The sequence below is a fragment of the Cetorhinus maximus genome, chromosome 21, assembly GCF_964194155.1.
Source record: "Cetorhinus maximus chromosome 21, sCetMax3.hap1.1, whole genome shotgun sequence".
Classification (NCBI taxonomy): Eukaryota; Metazoa; Chordata; class Chondrichthyes; order Lamniformes; family Cetorhinidae; genus Cetorhinus; species Cetorhinus maximus.
The window spans coordinates 83,953,991-83,973,219 of record NC_135899.1 but is presented as its reverse complement, the minus strand read 5'-3'; the positions used below and the strand labels follow the sequence as shown (position 1 = coordinate 83,973,219).

Sequence of the window (19,229 nt, the reverse complement as noted above, 5' to 3'; positions counted from 1 at the left end):
CAGTAAGATAAAAGCAAAATACTGCGGATGCTGGAAATCTGAAATAAAAGCAGAAGATGCTGGAAAAACTCAGCAGGTCTGGCAGCATCTGTGGAGAGAGAAACAGAGTTAACACTTCGAGTCCGTATGACCCTTCTTCAGGCTTGAAACGTTAACTCTGTTTCTCGCTCCACAGATGCTGCTGGACCTGCCTGCTGAGTTTTTCCAGCATTTTCTGTTTTTATTGACGATTTAGCAGTGATGCTTTCGATGATTAAGCACGTGGACAAGACACACTTTATAGACTGACAGCTCATAAACAGTATTCTGAATAAGGTATTGAAAATTGGTGGTGAAATTATTCCCCGTCCTCGGGTTAGGAAGCATCGGAGAAATTTGAAACAGGAAAATTTTTCATCCACTTGCAATAAATGAGCACCAGCTGGTTTGGGTGCTAGACGGGGCTCCCATAGGCTGTTTTATGGAGCACTCATCGGAGTGGGGACAAGGGGAAAGAGATCAGAGACTGGAGCACAATATCTAGGTTGACATTCTAGCCCAGGACTAAGGGAATGTTGCACTGTCTAAGGTGCCACCATTCAGATGAGACATTAAACAAAGGCTCCATCTGCCCTCTCAAGCAGATGCAAGAGGTCCCACTGGACTATTCTGAAGACTAATAGGGGAGTTATCCTTAGTTATCTGGCCAATATTTATAACTTAATCTGTTTTTTTAAAAAAATTATGTTGCTTAGCTAGTTATTATCACATTGCTGCTTGTGGGGACTTGCTGTGTGTAAATTGGCTGCCCCAGTTACTACATTACAACAGACTACACTTCAACAGTACTTCATTGACTGTAAAGTGCTTTGGGAAGCCTTGAGGTCATGAACAATGCCACAGAAATTCAAGTCTCTCTTTTTCCTTTGACTTCTTTTTCACAGAAAAGCGCCCGTCAGCAACACCTTGGAACATGGGGCATGGAGGAGATTGCGGTGCTGGGGTACGGACATGGTGCATTGGGAACCTGGCATTGAGCACAGAAGAGATGATTGTGCAGGTCAGCCAAGACGAAGCAAGCATGGCAGTGAGCACAAACACTGGATCATGACTGGGTTGTAAAAAAAATCTACATTTTATATATATATATATATAAAGTATATTTGTTTAAAAAATTGGGTTTTTTTTTGCACGAGATGTCACTAAAGCAGATTCCCTTTATTCTAACCAGGTGTTTGAAGTATTTTATTTCCTTTCACCGAATTAGTTAAACTCGAAATCTCTGCAACATCTTCAAGGCATGCAGGCAGTGTCATATTTCCTTGAGCCATTATGGATTTTAGCTGAATGTGTTCATTGAGACAGTGCCTTGCCTGTTTTGTGCTCCAGTCATGTATCTTGTTCCAACAGACTCAGCAGCTTCTCCCTCTCTCTCTCTCTCTCTCTCCCTCTCTCTCTACTTGCAAGGTCACCCCTATTCTGCAGAGACTGCAGTGTTCCAATTTTTATATGCCTCACTGCAGGGAACTGAAAGCAATCAAGGCAGCTTATTCCTGATTTGCTTTGTAATTGATTTATGCTTAAAACTCTCTGGATCGATACCGGAGAGGACTTCCCTGCAAGATTCCTTTCTTTAGGTAGCTGCTAACTCTTCATCTGATCGAAGAATCTGTGCCTTACGTGTAACACGGTATGAATTGCAGTTCACAATTGTCAGCTGTTTATTATGCCTACACACAACAGTGAATTTGGTGGAGGTATAAGTTAATTGTGAAAAGAAAATCTAGGCGTCCCAGCGCAGCATACTTAATGCATAGAACGCCGCTTCAATCACTGGGCCCTGGTGCAAATTCACTTGCTATTCTAGCTAGGCAGTGCTTCAGAATTAGATCTTTTTCACTTACCTGAGAGCATCTGTTTACTGTTTCGGGAGCCCATTATAATCCTTCGTCACCAGATGATGGAGAGCCTGTTTGCAGGCAATGTGAAATGCGTAAATAACTGCACGTGTCTTTCTCTCTCAACAGCAGCAGCCCCCCCCTCCCCTGCCCGCCCAACTTGCCTCTAGAACGCAGTGTGACCCCACTGACACAGAGAAGTCCTCCACTCCATCACTAGCAAAGCCTCACTTTTACAAAATCCCCCTAAGTAAAAATCCTGTTCCGCTGCTGTCTCCAGCTCCCTATCCAACTCATCTAGCTGTGTGTACTCACTGCCTGTGACAAAAAGGCTGCTGCTGCTTCAAGTCAATGCAAAAAAAATGCTTGGAATGATAGCAATAGCTTCACTGATGTGAGGCTATCGCACCCATTGTGAACATTTGCTTTTGTATTTTAGAATCAACTTAATTGTGTATTAAAAGGTTTCGGAGAGAAGTCACGCTATTAGGGAACACAGGTCAGCGGGTATGTTACTGGGCTAGTGATTCACGAGGTTCTGCAGACATGAGTTCAAAGCTCATCCTGACAGCTGGGGAACTTAAGATTCAGTTAATTACTAAATCTGGAATTAAAATCCAGTCTCAGTGATGGTGATGATGAAACTATCATTGATTGTTGTAAAATCCTGTCTGTCTGGGAGAAGGCGGGAGAATGGGGTTGAGAAACTTATCAGCCATGATTGAATGGCGGAGCAGACTTGATGGGCCGATTGGCCTAATTTCAGCTCCTATGTCTTATGGTCTTATGGTTCACTAATGTCCTTCAGGGAAGAAAATCTGCAGCCCCTACCCGGTCTGGACTACATGTGAATCTAGACCCAGAGCAACATGCTTCATTCTTAACTACCCTCTGAAATGGCCTAGCAAGCCACTCCGTTAGGGGCAATTAAAGAGGTGATTAAATGCTGGCTTTGCAAGCAATGCCCCCATCCCATGAATTAGTAAAGAGAAAAACAACGATTTGCTCAGTCTTGCTCTTTAGCTATTTTATAAATCTGTGTTTATAAACTGGCGAGTGAGATTCAGATTAACTAGATTTTTAACAATCTGATGGGTCACAACCAAGTTTGCAAAGAGGTACTTCACTGTAATGGTATTTTGAATCATTGAGCCCTCACCTGCACCTCACCTTTCTAAAGGTGGGGGGGGGGAAACAACTCAAAATGGAGTCCAGTTCTAGAGGGACTGGAAGCCTCACATAAATGGTAATCCTTCACTTATGAGGTTAAGGCAACTTAGTGTTTCTCGACTGTTCAACTAAGGTAGGCGTTAACACCGATCCCAGTCCTCACCTCTCCCCATGTCCAAACACGTTTTCTGTCAGGGATCACTGGAAAGTTATCAGCGCAAATGTTCAACTGACTCCTCCGATCCCATCCACCCATTCTCAGCAACACAGATTAAATACGAACATGTGGATTAGGAGTAGGAGTAGGCCACTCGGCCCTTTGAACCTCCACATCTATCATCAACTCCCGTGATTGATGCCTGCTAACGCAGCACAGTCTAAGCGTCAATCCCTGTACATCTCTCGTTGGTTTGGTTCAGTATTTTAGGAAGGGCGGTGCTGAGGATTTCCTCAAATCGCTATTAATGGCAAAATCATTAATAGGAGCAGAAAGACACATATGAGTATAAATAGGGAGCAGAGAAAACCTCCCTCCCTCGAGGTTCATTAATTCATTTAGCTTTTGGGAGTTGGAGTAATTTTTTTCCCCCAAATTAAAATGACACAATCAGGGGAGAGTACGCAGGATTATCATCAACTGGCTTATTCTGTGAAGTTCGATCATGTGGGACCAGAGCTATCACAAGCATTTTTATTTGTAAAATTACATGTTAACTTTATTACTGCTCCGCAATAATGTGGGACATAAGTAGAATTCCTGAAAGAGTAACTCAGTTAATGTTAATGGGGAAATCAGAAGCATCTGCTTATTTTTCATACTTTGCTCGTGTGGTTTAAATTTCACATCTGCCTGTTGGTGTTGGGCATACGGATGAAGTAAAATTACAATTGCAACATTTGGAGTTTAATGTTAAAATGGATTACCTCTCGTCTTTAAGCTACTTTGGCCCCACAGGATCTACATTGCGTAGAGTCTAAGAGGCAGAACCCGGCGGTAATTCTATAAGGGGGGGGGAATTTTTTCTGAAGCCTGTGAGCACTAATATTGGGAGAGACTCTGGAGGCCTCCCACCAGGCAGAATTGGGGGGAGTATTGACCTGAAAATATTGGGGTATGAGTTAGCACCCCATTTCCACTGATGGTGAGAATACACTCCTTATATCTGCTCCAAGGCTCATGGTTGAAGAGTCCAACTGAGTCAGCCGGTAGGGCCATTTTAATCTGCAATTCAGAGACCTGTGGCGTCAACAAGACCCCGACTGCCATTTTAGGATTCGGCTAGGAGGAGTGTGCACTGCCCACATTTTCAGTTCTTTGTCAGTTGGGCAAGAACAATAGAAAACCCTCAAGAATGCTTTTAGAATGCTGGGGAGGTGGTGGTGTAGTGGTAATGTCACTGGTCTAGAAAGCCAGGGGCCCAGGGAACACAGGTTCAAATCCCGCCATGGCAACTGTTGTGCGCCTAAATTATTATTTAAGCAGCAGCAAAAATAAGGGAGGTGCAGTGGCTCCTGAGTCAGAAGCTCTGGGTTTGAGTCACACATCAGGGCTTGATGGCGAAGGAAGATGCGTTTGTAACACAGCCAAGCAAATGTCAACCTACAAATCCTTTCAGCACACACCAATGGCCAGCAGTAAGAGCAGGAGAGATTCCTGGTCAGCCATGTGTCACATCCATGTGATGGAAAAAATGTTGGAGCCTCCGTCATCACTATCCATAGCTTCATACTACAACGTGCATGTAAATGTCCATGTTGCTGCAGCAACCCGGACTCCCAGCGTGATCTGTAACGTGCCACCACCAAACATTAAGGCTATTATGGTTATTAGAAAAAAGCAGGGTTGTAATCCTAAACCTTTGGTTATATCTGTAGTCCCATTACTGTATGTGAATCAGATAAAATATGAATATTGCTGAAATTGCACTCATCAGGTCAGAATCGCACCTCCATGGTAACGGCATGAATAGAGTCCACTTGCCAACCAATCAATACCCTTATGTCATGCAATATAAATTTGTTGTTCCCTTTGAGATTTGGTATTCTTGTGATTGTCCTGATGAGTACAAGATGAAAAGCTTCAACAGCATGTCTCTTTTTATTTAGCAACAGTCAAGTTCTGTACTACCAAGCGACTAGTTAAGATTATACGGGACAGACCACTGGCCAGCAGATGATATAGGAACCAACTACAATGGTTCTTTGCTCAAAGCTCCAGCATTGATACCTGTAGATCAGACAGCCCCCACCTGAAGGCAGTGTCACCTCACTGGGGTGGACAATGGAACTTTGGGTCTAAAGGTTCAACAACATGAAATATTCAACTCATTAACACCCCTGTAAGAGGACTGTGGAGAGCAGAACGTGGAAAGCTATACCTTGCAGGGTACAAATACCTGAACTGTGTGTTATCGATAGACAATAGCACACATTTCCAATTCCTAGTGTTCCAACAAAACACAGCAAAGTACCAGCTGCCTTAAACACCTTAATATGAGTAATTATATACTTGAAAGCAAAGTTCCACATTAGTGAATGGAAAAGCAGTCACGTTGTCGGCAGTGGAAATATCCTTGTGAACTTCATTCATAATTCATCGGGTTATAAGCACATAGAAGATCACAATTGTTTTGACATTTTATCTTGGTTTGTTTTCTTCCCTGGTTCTTTTTGTGGTACAGTTCCACAGAGGTGACTCCATACATCGCTCACGCGGCCTTTATTTTATGCCTAATCATGGAGACCGAATGCTGGTCTATTACAGCTCTATTTCTATTCTTACTGGCATATGGACAATAGCAACAGGAAACAATAAAGATGACAGTCCCTTCCCCTCTTCCCCCAATACCTCCCCCTTCCCCTGCCCCATCCCAGGCCCCATCACTTCAGCAAATTTAAACTGAAGGCCATGGGCTGAAGCTGAAATTGCCCACGATGGCTTCAGTTTCATATTGGGTGGTGAATTTGCCAATAGAAACATTTGGACAACTCGGCAGTGGCTTTTTTTTTTTGGAGTTTAGAACAATGAGAGGTGATCTTATTGATCCTGATATTGATAAGATCCATAGGGGGCTTGATAGGTTAGATACCAGGAGGATGGTTCCACTTGTGGGAGAGACTAGAACTAGGAGACATGGTGTAAGGAACATGAAACAAAAACAAAAATAGCTGGAAAAACTCAGCAGGTCTGACAGCATCTGTGGAGAGGAAGACAGAGTTAATGTGGACTCCGTATGACTCTACATCAGAAGACTCGAAACATTAACTCTGTATTCCCCTCCACAGATGCTGTCAGACCTGCGGAGCTTTTCCAGCTATTTTTGTTGTTGTTTCAGATTTCCAGCATCCACAGTATTTTGCTTTTATCTTAACGTAAGGAACATGTCTTTTTATTTTCTGTTGGACCGTGGATTGGGAGTGCAATGGCTGCAGTTTGAAGGACATGTCCACTGGAGAGGGATGAGAGATAAAAACAATATTGCAGTCCTGGAACAGAGTGTGCCATGAAAGACAGGATGGTGCTGGAAAGGAGTCCTGGACCAAGGGAGCTGCCTGTTAATGGCATTTTAATTGGCTCCTGATCAGGTGACCAGGGTTTTTGAGTGAGAGCAGTGCAGAAAGCCCCTAACCTGAAAGGAACAAGTCCTAAAATAAAAGCAAAATACTGCAGATGCTGGAAATCTGAAACAAAAACAAAAATGCTGGGAAAACTCAGCAGGTCTAACAGCACCTGTGAAGAGAAAAACAGAGTTAATGTTTCGAGTCTGTATGACTCCTCTTCAGAGCTCAAGAGAAGTAAAAGTGCGATGAAATTTATACTGTTTATTTATTTGAATGCAGAGGCTGGTGGGGTGAAAATTGAGGACGAGGGGGACCCTATCATCCTAAAACCTCTTTTCCTGTGTGTGGAAGATTCCAGTAATTTCACAGCCAAAAGCTCCTGGCTTGCAAAGAGAAGACATCTAAAATCTCTCCTCCTCGTATCTCCATAACCTGCTCTCTCTCTGAGGAAACCCTTGTAAAGAGGAAAAGGGGAAAACCACTGTTAGAGACATTGAAAAGCAAGTTCTCAACCAGTGAACTAAATACTGAAAGTGCTGGGAAGACCACCTCGTGTTATCAACAAGAACTGAAAGGAATTTGGACGACATTGATCAAAAATCAACCCATTGAATCCTGTACTCTGGAATTGGTGTTATCGAACTGTTTTATCCCACCCTTAAAATCCATGTTTTGTGTGTCTTGTGTGTGTATGTGTGTGTATGTGGGGTGTGTATAGGGATTTAAGAAGGGGGTAAGAGTTTAAGTTATAGCGTTAGAAGTTAGCGGTTCATATTTCTTTTTTTTGCCATTAGTTAAAGACAATTTGTTCAATAAACAGTTATTTATTTATTAAGTTTACAAATCCTGGCGCTTGTATCCTGTTAACCTAAATTAAACAGTTAGGTAGAATTGGGGCAATTTGGTGGTTTGATCAAACTTTTCACAATTTGGCTCAGCTCAGGGAAGAGCAGGGCTTGATATTACAGCGCACTATCCCCAGTGAGTCGTGACAGCAGTTTAAGAATAAGAGGTCTATTATTTAAGGTGGGGGATGAGAATTTTTTTTCTCTCAAAGGATTGTTAGCGTGTGGAATTCTCTTCCCCAGAGAGCAGTGGACGCTGGGTCATTGAAGTTATTCAAGCCAGAGTTAGGCAGATTTTTGACATACAAGGGAGTCAAGGGTTATAGGGAGCAGACTGGAGACCACAGTCAGATCAGTCGTGATCTTATTGAACGGCGAAGCAGGTTCGAAGCATTGAATGGCCTACTCCTGCTCCTACATCCTATTTTCCTATATTCAGCATTTGCGTCGGAACTGCACACTTATTCTTTGCACGTGGCGTGAATAAATGGAGACTTTGAGTTTTTGCACATTCCCATAATTTGGGATGAGCATCAAGTCTGAAAGTTTTTGGTCCAAATTGAGGTTCGATTCAGCCAGTCCTGGGGAGGGAGGATTTCTCTTTGAGAAATGCATAACACCTGTATGGACAGATATTTTTGCCCATTGCAGGTGGAATGCTATTTTCCTGGGCCTATCAAAACTTGCCCTGCAGGTCTGCTTCCAATAGCAGGTTAGTTGTGGCAGAGTATCTGGAAAGGAATAAATCAGTTAGGGTTCTTTTATACTTCATTCATTAAAACTGCTTGCTGTTAGATAGAATGGGCAGCTAGTTTCTGAGTACGGGTCAGTCTGGGGTAGCCATTCATATGAAGGTGGGGGCTCCATTTAATTACTGTTTCTATTGGTCTCAGTAGATATTCTAGCCTTGCCTTATGGCCTTTTCAGAGTTGAGTTTATATCTGTATGCTGCAGGAGTCAGAATCCAATTCTCAAACTACTCCGAGTGCACACTGATCCTACAGTTCTACAGTCCCTAGTTATTATTGGTCTTATTACTACTGAATTCAAAGCCTGCATCTCGAAACATACAAATTACACAGGATAATGACCAACAGCCCGTTTCTGATAGCAAAGAACTAAAATCAAGCATGGTTTTAATATTCAGCTCAGCTCAATCAAAACATGCCTATCAAACGTGCTGGGAAGATTTAGCAGTTTAAAAGTCACAAGCCCTCAGTCTTACGGCCAATCCCAATCTTTCCTCAGCCTCAGCTTCATATACCAAAGAGGGAATTTTGAAAGGGACCTGAACACACACATACAAACACAAGAAGTAGGAATAGACCACATGGCCTGTCAAGAAGATAAAATAATATAATTGGAAATTATTTTAAAATAGAGTTCTGGTGTTTATGTGTGTGTGTGTGTGTCTTAATTGGATTAAAGATAGCTAGTCTGGGTGCTTTGATGTATAGTAGTTTTGAGATGTTAATTAGATAAACGTAAGGAGGGTAGAAGATAAAGTGCAAATTTGCATTTGTTAAAAGAAACCATTCAAGGTGAAATCTTACACCTAACTAGAAGACACCAAACAATGTGCTTATCTTTTCTCAGCTTACTAATAAAATTGGTGGGATGAAAGGATGTTATTGTTAGAAGAGGTAAAGTTAAAAGCCTAGTGATACAATGGAAAATTTACATTCAAAGAGAAAGATATGTTTAAAGGAGAAAGGGGATTGCGTTTAGGGTAGAGGCATTTTAAGACTCAACAAGGGTGAGAAGCCTCCAGCCTGTAAGCCTGAAGTCTGTCTGCAGGGATCCAGAGCTGAAAGAAACTCATTTTGAATGCGACTGTCCAGGGTGTGCTTTACCAGAGGTCTGTTAAATCTATGAGTTGCCTTAACTGTGAGTCAGATTAATTAGGGGATTTTTGTAGTTATTATAGTAGTAATTTTGTAGACCCATGTATGTGTTTACAATCTTTCTTGCATTAATAAATGTTTAATTTAGTTTTATAAAAAAAAACCTCTTGAGACTCAGTGGTCTTATTACTACTGAATTCAAAGCCTGCATCTCGAAACATATAAATTACAAAAATGGGTTATGACAGTTGTTTCAAGTTTCCCTCTGGGATTTGAACAACTTGGCCTTTACCATCAGCTGTATCATGACAGGCCTGTCAAGCCTGCTCCACCATGGCTGATCTTGGGCTTCAACTCCACATTCTTGCCTGCTCCCCATAGCAAAACATGCGAGCCAGTACCAAGCTGTATTCGCCCAATAGGGTTGATTTTCACCTTCCTGCCTGCATATAAGACTAGCGTTGTAGTTCAGCCACCTTTATTGAAATGGTCTGATTTCCATTTTGATTGGAATCAGTGGGGGTGAAAATCAGGTGGATTCTACATCTGCAACACCAGTTTTACACCCTGGTGACAAGATGAAAAGCACCCAGATTTCACTGGAATAGTTCCAGGTGGCTAAACGGTTTAAATTATGAGGCAAGGTTGCCTAATCTAGGCTTGTACTCCCTTGAATATAAAAGATTAAGGGGTGATATAATTGATATGTTTGAGATGATTAAAGGTTTTGGTGGGGTTGGTAAATTTTAGGGCCAGGTATTTCCTCTGGTGGGAGAACCCAGAACTAGGGGAAAATCTTAAAATTAGAGGTCAATCGTTCTGAGGTGATGTCAGGAAATACTCCTTCACACAAAGAATAGTGGAAATCTGGAACTTGCTCCCCCAAAAAGTGGTTGAGGCTAGGGGTCAATTAAAAGTTTCGAAACTGAGAGTGACAGGTTTTGTTAGGAGAGGTTATTAAAGGTTATGAACTAAGGCAGGTTGACGGAGTTAAGATAAAGATCAGCTAAGACTGAATTGGATGGCAGCACAGGCTCAAGGGGCTGAATGGCCTCTTCCCTCTGATCCCCAACGAGATTAAACTGATCAAACACTGCATGAATTTCCATTTCTCACATAATCTAAACTCTAATTCTCATTGTTTTGGTCTCTCATGGAGGCGCTGCCCTGGAGTCTACGCTTTGAATTTACACACAACTTTCAGTGTCCACGCTGCCAGGCTTTATTCCCCATTGAAATAAAAGCCACTGTTTTTGGCAGGCCAGACACTCAATGACCTCAATCTCTTGTGAAAGACGTATTCAGACAGCACATGTGGCAACTGTATTTCCTCCAAAAACACCCTTATTTTCATAAACGAATTGAAGATTCCATCTTCAACAATAAAAACAATGGCCAGTAATGCAAATAGACTACTTGTATCGTGTTGTGGGGATGAACTTTCTTCAGGACTTTTGTTATGCCTTTCACAATACCTTCATTCTTGTGATCATAATATGAATGAACTGAGCCTGGGATGAAGTCTCGTGCACACTGACAATCAGCGTTCAGTCAGAATTATGAATGCAGTGTCTTGTCCTCTTTAAACAACAGCTGTGGTCAACACTGCAGTTGTGTTAACATTTAGTCTGGATTTGGCTAAAATACAAGGAACACAAAGGAACCGCTACACTTTAAAGCGGTGACCTCAAAAACCAAACGCTGTAACTCGTCATTTTCTCACTGACACCTCTTTAGCCAGATGTGCCCTTCACACACTGGTTCTCCGCATTAACCAGTCTCCAGGGTAACCAGGATCAAGTGTAAATATAAAATAATGGTTGGTTGGCCTGGATCACAGATGCTCATGGGTCCATCTGTTGGAGTTTGGCCAGTGTGTGCATGCGTTCTGCAGTCACAGTGACGGATACACGATTGAAAGCAAAGAGGGATATCTCAACTAAAAAAATGAGTAATAAAAATGGAAAATGTTTTAACTGTAAAGGAAGTTAGTTAGAATCTGTGACGAAAAGTCAAGTTATGTCCTTGTGGGTGTGTTCCCTTTATCTATCAACCGCAGAATAGACAGGCATGTTTAAAAAAAATGAAGGGATTAAAGGGAAGGGAGAAGAATCAGATAGTCACAAAGAGGCAGTGGGTTAAATGACCTTCAAATACCTCAACAGAAAATTGTTTATGTCATAGATCCTGGGTGTCATGATCCAGGGATAGTAAAGCTGCAAAAAGAGGTGCCAAATGAAGGATGTAAAGACACAGGCCAGATCTATGCAGATAACAGGAACAATAGAATGAATGGTCTCCTTCTCTGTGTCATTCTATATAAAAAAGGCTAACATTTCTATAGTGCCTTTCACGACCACAGGACATCTCAAAGCACTTTACAGCCAATTAAGTACTTTTGAAGTGTAGTCACTGTTGTAATATATGAAGCATGGCAACCAATTTGTGCACAGCAAGCTCCCACAAACAGCAATGTGATAATAGCCAGATAATCTGCTTTTGTGATGTTGATTGAGGGATAAATACTGGCTGGGACACCAGGGATAACGCGCCTGCTCTGCTTTAAAATAGTGCCATGGGGTCTTTTACATCTATTTTGGGATCTATGTATAGTGGGAAGGAATGGAATATTTTTCATTGGAATTCTGCATTTGCGTCAGCCTTGTGCACAAATGAGGTGGGCCTTTAGCTGGAGGCTATTTTTACATGGATTTCCCATTTGACACAATGCAGTGGCCATCATTTCAGTTATAAGTTGGATCTGATGTCAGCTCCAGTTAAAATGTGTTTCTCAGTTGTAAAGATTTTGGGAAGTTGCAATATAAATAGGTTCTTTACCTCTTCAAAATTAGAAGCACATATTTTATAGTACAACTTGCAATTTCTCTTTCTCATCCCCATCGTGGCCCTTATTGCTGTACTTCTGATGCTGCGAGGGCCTCATTTTAACATTTCATTCAGAAGATGGTGTCTCCAACAGTGTAGCACTCCCTCAGTACCATACTGGGATGTCAACCTAGTTGTTTGTGCTCATGTCTCTGGTGTGAGACTTGAGCAGCATGATAAGAAGTGGGGGAGAAAGAAAGAGAACAAAATAACCTTAAGTACTGCAGACCTGAAATAATTGGCCTCTTGCCTATGGCTGGGAATAACCCTGTGATCTTCTGTACAATAAGCCTTTTGAAAAAAATCTTGCTTTTCTTTAATTTTTTTGTACATCTCTGTAACAAACGGTTGTTGCCATGTCTGGGTGAGTGGATTGCACATGAGGGGAAGAGGTCATGGGTAATAAAGAACAACAGAGATGCAGCGTCAGAAGTACAGCAATAAGGGCTACGATGGGGATGGGAAAGAGAAATTGCAAGTTGTACTATAAAATATGTGCTTCTAATTTTGAAGAAGTATAGAACCTATTTATATTGCAACTTCCTAAAATCTTTCCAACTGAGAAACACATTTTAACTGGAGCTGACATCAGATCCAATTTATAACTGAAATGATGGCAACTGCATCGTGTCAAATGGGAAATCTATGTAAAAATAGCCTCCAGCTAAAGGCACACCTCATCTGTGCACAAGGCTGACGCAAATGCAGAATTCCAATGAAAAATATTCCATTCCTTCCCACTATATATAGATCCCAAAACAAGCAAAGCTTCCAGAGCAAAATCCTGATCCAGGCAGGAAATATTCCCAACTATTGAAATAACACTGCACACTAAACCTTTACAGCTGGGTGCTGTATCTGAAGCCGCGACATCAGCTGATGTAAGCAATCCAATCCCTCGGAGTGCTTTGCCATTGGTTCTGTCCAGATTGAATTGCTGAATGAATAACGGAATTGGGCTGTAGCTCAAAGATTTCCCAGGTGGCTCCTTTCATCTACATTTTGCAAGCGTGCTGACCTCAGCAAATTCAGGGAGTTCAAGTCTGTGGCTTCTTGGCAAAGTAGCTACATGCTTATCAGGGGCTGACTGTAGCAGTCTTCTGATGAGTTGTCACTTTGTCAAAGAGGCCACATGAAGAGAGAACAGACATATGTTCATAACCGGGAAGTTATGCTAAACTTGCATGGAACTTTAGTTAGACCACAATTGTACTGTCCACAGTTCTGGTTTCCACATAATAAAAGGCTTATAGAGGCATTGGAGGAGGTGCACAAAAGATTCACAAGGAAGCTACAAGAACTGATTATTAGGAAAGGTTGAATAGGCTGGGTTTCTCAAAAAAAAAAGGCAGTTTAATTTACTGGATTTAATGTGCCCCCCCCCACCCCCCTTCACCTTCAAGCCTCTTGATGGGGGAGCGCTAAATCCAGTCCACAGAAAAAGCATTCCCACATCTGGCAGAGTCCAACGCCAGAGGTCATGGATACAAGATAGTCACTAATAAATCAAATATAAAATTCAGGATGAACTTCTGCCCCAAAGAGTGATTAGCGTGTGGAAGTCACTACCACATGGAGTAGTTGAGGCGGATAGCATAGATACATCAAAGGTGAAGCTGGATAAGCACGTGAGGGAGAACAAAATGGAAGGTTATCCTAATGGGATTAAATGATGAGGGCTGGGAGAAGCTCATGAGGAGCATAAATTCCACTATACACGAGCTGGGCCGAATGGCCCATTCCTATATTGTAAATTCCCTGTAACGCAGTGTAACATGTGATTTTCACCATGAACATATAATGGACAAATGATAATCATGCACTTATGACACAATGATGTACGTGAGTCGTGGTGGTGGAACTGCAACATCGTGTTTACTAATGGAGGAAATTGATGATCAGAATCCAGGCTAACAGGCACTCTATAGATGCAAAGAACATTAAAAGCTGCTTTTATATTTGTGTTGTGCTGCTGAACTGGTTACACACAACCTCAAAGTAAACTTAGCAGATTTTCCAAAGCCAGTAGGTTGAATGTCACAGTATTTTCCTCTCCTCTGGCCTCAACGAATCTGGCAACTACACTTTGAGGATTTGCCAAGAACCATACATTGGGAACTGACCGCGCTACCCCACCATTGAACTCATTCCATTTGGCTTCCGAACAAAGGCAAATGGAATGTTGGCTTTTATTTCAAGGGGGATCGAGTATAAAAGTAGGGAAGTTTTGTTACATTGTTCGCACCTAGAGTACTGCATACAGTATTGGTCTCTTATTTAAGAAACTCACAGTGTGGCACATTTGCGTGTACTGGAAGCTACATATATTAATACACAGGACCCTGTTCTTTGTAGACAGAAAGAACATGTGCACACACTGCGTCTGTTTCAGCTAAACAAAATTAATGACAACCATTCCCTAACTCATTCCTCAGGGGAATGCCTTGACCAATCAGGGTCAAGCTGCCTGGTTTAAAGCATTAAACAATGCTTGGCAGTTAACTGTCAGAAGGCTGTGGAGGCCAGGCCATTAAGTATATTTAAGACTGAGATAGATAGGTTTTTGATTGGTAAGGGGATCAAAGGTTACGGGGAGAAGGCGGGAGAATGGGGTTGAGAAACTTATCAGCCATGACTGAATGGCGGAGCAGACTCGATGGGCCGAATGGCCTAATTTCTGCTCCTATGTCTTACGGTCTTATGGTCTAAAATATTTACTTGTTCAGAGATGGGGCACTGAGTTGATTGCTGGATGAAGGGATTGACTCATAAGAAAAGGTTAAGCAGGTTCGGCCTGTACTCATTGGAGTTTAGAAGAATGAGAAGCGTTCTTATTGAAACAGGATTCTGAGGGGGCTTGACAGGGTAGACATTGAGAGGATGTTTCCCTTCATGAGGGAGTCTAGAACTGGGACACAGTTTAAGAATAAGCAGTCCCTCCTTTAAGATGGAGGTGAGGAGGAATTTCTTCTCTCAAGAGATTTGTTTGTCTTTGCAATTCACTATCCCAGAGAGGAATGGAGGCTGAATTAGACAGATTGGACAACATTTGCTAAATAATCCTCAGTGTGCTAAGAATTACACTGACAACCAATTTAAGATTTTCAGTTGGACTCACAGTGTGGCACATTTGCGTGTACTGGAAGCTACATATATTAATACACAGGACCCTGTTCTTTGTAGACAGAAAGAACATGTGCACACATTGTGCCTGTTTCAGCTAAACAAAATTAATGACAGCCATTCCCTAATTCATTCCTCAGGGGAATGCCTTGACCAATCAGGGTCAAGCTGCCTGGTTTAAAGCATTAAACAATGCTTGGCAGTTAACTGTCAATCACCATTACCGGTGCATTCTCCATGGCAACACCTCTACCAATCAGAGTCCACTTGCCAACCAACAAGCACTCAATTCTCATATAGTATAAATTGTTGTTTTCCCCTTATATTGGTATTCTTGTAAAGTGTACTGATGAGTGCAAGACAAAAAGCTTTAACAAGTCTCTTTTTTCAGCAATACTCAATTATTTTATTCTGGAATTGGGTAACCTTGTAAAATTAGTCAAGAAATTAGGGTTTGAATATTGTTGAAAAGAGAGACATATTGCCGAAACTTTACATCTTGCACTCATCAGGACAAATGCAAGAATGTCAAATTTCAAACGATCACAACAATTTATACTACAGGAGGAAAGCGTGCTGATTGGTTGGCAAGTCGGCTCTGATTGGTTGAGCTGTTGCCATGTAGGAAGCGATGAGGAACTATAGGTTCCCCAAACGCCCTGGCTATTCAAAAAGATGCAAGGCTTGAACATATTACTTTTCATAGTCAGAGAACGAGTTGCTGTGTATGAATGTATGTTGCTTCTAGCAAGTGTAAATGAGCCACATTATGAGCTTGGCCGATCATCTTAAATTGGTTGTTACTGTAGCTAATAGCACACTCAGGATTATTCAGCAACTGCTGCCGATTGTAGAATCATATCTAACCAGTAGACATTCCTGTATTTTTTTGTAATTTTTGTAAATTAGGATTTGAAAGGAGTCAATATCAGCTATGTTGTATAAAAATATAAAAACAAAAATAAAAACAAAAAACTGCGGATGCTGGAAATCCAAAACAAAAACAGAAACAGAAATACCTGGAAAAACTCAGCAGGTCTGGCAGCATCGGCGGAGGAGAGCACAGTTGACGTTTCGAGTCCTCATGACCCTTCAAGGGTCAACTGTGCTCTCCTCCGCCGATGCTGCCAGACCTGCTGAGTTTTTCCAGGTATTTCTGTTTCTGTTTTTGTTCAGCTATGTTGTAGCCGACTGAAGCAACCATGGTCAGATCAGCAGACATTAATGAGTTTATAAAGGTAGATCCAGCAAGTACTAAACACAGCGGTTTACAGGTCAGACATGCAATTTAACAGTTTGTTCACAAGTGAACTCAAATGAGGTAAGCCTGTCGAAGCAATATATAAAAAGCTCCTTTACCATTATGATGTTGCTGGGTGGTGCGAGCAATTTGCTTTCCGATTGCTGTGGAGAGTAACTTCAGCAGTTTAGGAAGCTGTTGACACTTTGTGTGGAACTTTCATTTTCACTCCACGAAGCGGCAATAACCGATGTTTGCACCGTAGCAGTTTTAATGCCAGAATTGCAACACCAGCACCTGGTTCAAAGGTTGGTAGAGAAACAACAGCACACTGCAACCATACTGATCTACCCGCCTGTAATTAAACTTGTATTTGAGAGATATCTATCAGTCTAGATACAGCGGCTCAATTCACCTAAAGCCAGCGTGATATGAACAATTTCTACATAAGAACCAAAAGATCTTGTTTTTCCATTTATTTCTCTGACTAGTGAGCAATCTTATCCCATTTATAGTTTCTTTTGCTGCAGTGTGTCCCAATGTGATGTCACAGCCTTTTATACTCAATGTCAAATGCAACTGCTTTGTGCACAGCAAGGCCCCACAAACAGTTTATGCAATAACTGATAACCTGTTACAGTGATGTTTATTGATAAATAAATATTGGCCAGGAGATAGGAAAAAATTTTTGGTCTCCTTTGAATAATTTCATGGGATATTTTGCATCCACCCATCTAAGGTCAATTATAGACCCTGCCTAATTTCTTGTTAATGGTATAATAATATTATCAAAGTAAAGGATACACAGGTGAAGGGCATTGATTGATTAGGTATCTTGAGCACATATAAAGAAAGACATGGTAATGATGTTTTAATTTAATTTAATAAGTTTCCATTAAAGTGTTTGTTTTTTGCTACAGTGGCCCAAGGGGTGGTTCGTTAGTTAATTTGATTATTTGACTTACTTAAAATAGTACGAAGAAATACTTCTGGGACAGTGTGTTTTGATAGGTAGGAGGCAAACATATGTAATGCTGCATTCTGTAAATAAACCAACCATCAAGAAAAGGATTTGTGCTATGCTTTCCCATCTGCCTCGTCTCTCTCTCTCTCTCTCTCTCCAATTAAATCCAAAGGGAAATAGGGTGGGGTTTAAAGCAGCTGACCAATTGATAGCCCATGCTGAAAGCTTAAATGAACCCCAATGTATTCAATTTGCATTGATTTTTTTAAAATTAAAAATCACTCACTCAAGCAGAATGAATCCCCAGTTCCTTGTCTCCACACTAGGCCTTATAAATTCCATAAGAAGAAACATAGAGGGGGGGGGTTGAAATTGTTCTGCGGCTGCAACATAAAGTATGCAGCCTATTTTACCCATTGCTGGATTTCCACTGAAGTCAGCCGGAGGTATGTCGGACAGGCAGCTGATTCGCTGTCATCAGTTCTGTGTCCCATAGGCAATTTCATCCCCATACATTCAACAACTTGACACTTGGGTGTAAGTGTACAGAACGAGGCACCGTGATACAAACAACACCATGGCAGCCTAAATCATTTGAATGCCGTACCATAAACTGTTATAAACCCTAGGTAGTAAACAGGGCAATATTGTTAAACATTACATACTTATTATCTGCAAACCAAGATGAGAGTTTTTAATACAGACATTTAAAAAAAAATCATAGGATGTGGGTATCAGTAGCAAGACCAGCATTTATTGCCCAACCTTAAATGCCCATGAGAAGGTGGTGGTGAGCCACTGCCAGTCACAAAGTAAACAAAGAGGAAGTAATCGCTGCTGAGCTATTTAAGTAAATATAGATACTGATAATTGGCTTCATAGATCAGGCACTTCATTGGATTTGCTTTCTCGTTTGCAGTTAAACAGATTCCCTTCCCCCATATTCATCAACATCAAGGATATTGCCAAATATGGGCAGCATATCCCAGAATGCAAACTCAGGTTGTAGGTTACAGTATCACAGGGGTAAAGGTAATCTGAGTCCATCATTGCATTAGTTTTAGTCTTTTAAAAGGTGCAATATCAGGAATTTCCAACTCATTGGGCAGAAAACTTGCAAAGTAACAAACAGCCTGCCAACAATTCTTTAAGACATGATTTGGAAAGTTTGAAAGGAGAGTTCTGAATATTTCACCTATTTCTCCTGCCGAATGAGAAGTATGTTAATCATTCTGCTGTCCTTCAAAGGACAAAGGTTCAATCAAGTCAGGACACATTGGGATGTCTTCCTCTAATCACTAAGCTCCCAAAATGTCAGTTAGAGTTTAAAGAGAGTTTCTCTGCTCTATATCACACTTGCTGCTTTAACAATATTAACGAGTGGGATCAATGCACCTCACCATTCTACAAACAAACAAAAGGCTGTCCAGGTGCTGTGTTCACTGCTGTAGATGCGTTGAATATAGGTCTATTCACGCTTGAAAGAAATGCATATGTGGCCCATACTACACAATGGGACAGGATCAAGAGTCAGCTACCTACATAGCTTGACTGGAATCAAATATTGATCTAAAGCAATTAGCTAATGTTATCAGAGCAAAATACTGTGAATGCTGGACATCTGAAATAAAAACAGAAAATGCTGGAAATACGCAGCAGGTCTGTCAGCGTCTGTGGAGAGAGAAACAGAGTCAATGCTGTAGGCTGATGACCTTCCTC

General features: G+C 41.4%; 1 protein-coding gene across 4 annotated transcripts in view; it reads right to left on the bottom strand.

The window, feature by feature from the left end:
* luzp1 (leucine zipper protein 1) overlaps positions 1–19,229 on the bottom strand; it is a 138,019-nt gene that overhangs the window by 55,822 nt on the left and 62,968 nt on the right. Inside the window, exon 2 of one of the 4 annotated variants that reach the window (XM_078567317.1) lies at positions 1,884–1,948. The exons of 2 other annotated variants lie outside the window; for them this stretch is intronic. The gene's annotated coding sequence lies outside the window, so the exon portion shown is untranslated. Of the gene's footprint in view, positions 1–1,883; positions 1,949–16,665; positions 16,789–19,229 lie in introns of those variants that run through there. One more of the 4 variants, XM_078567320.1, reaches the window with a different exon arrangement.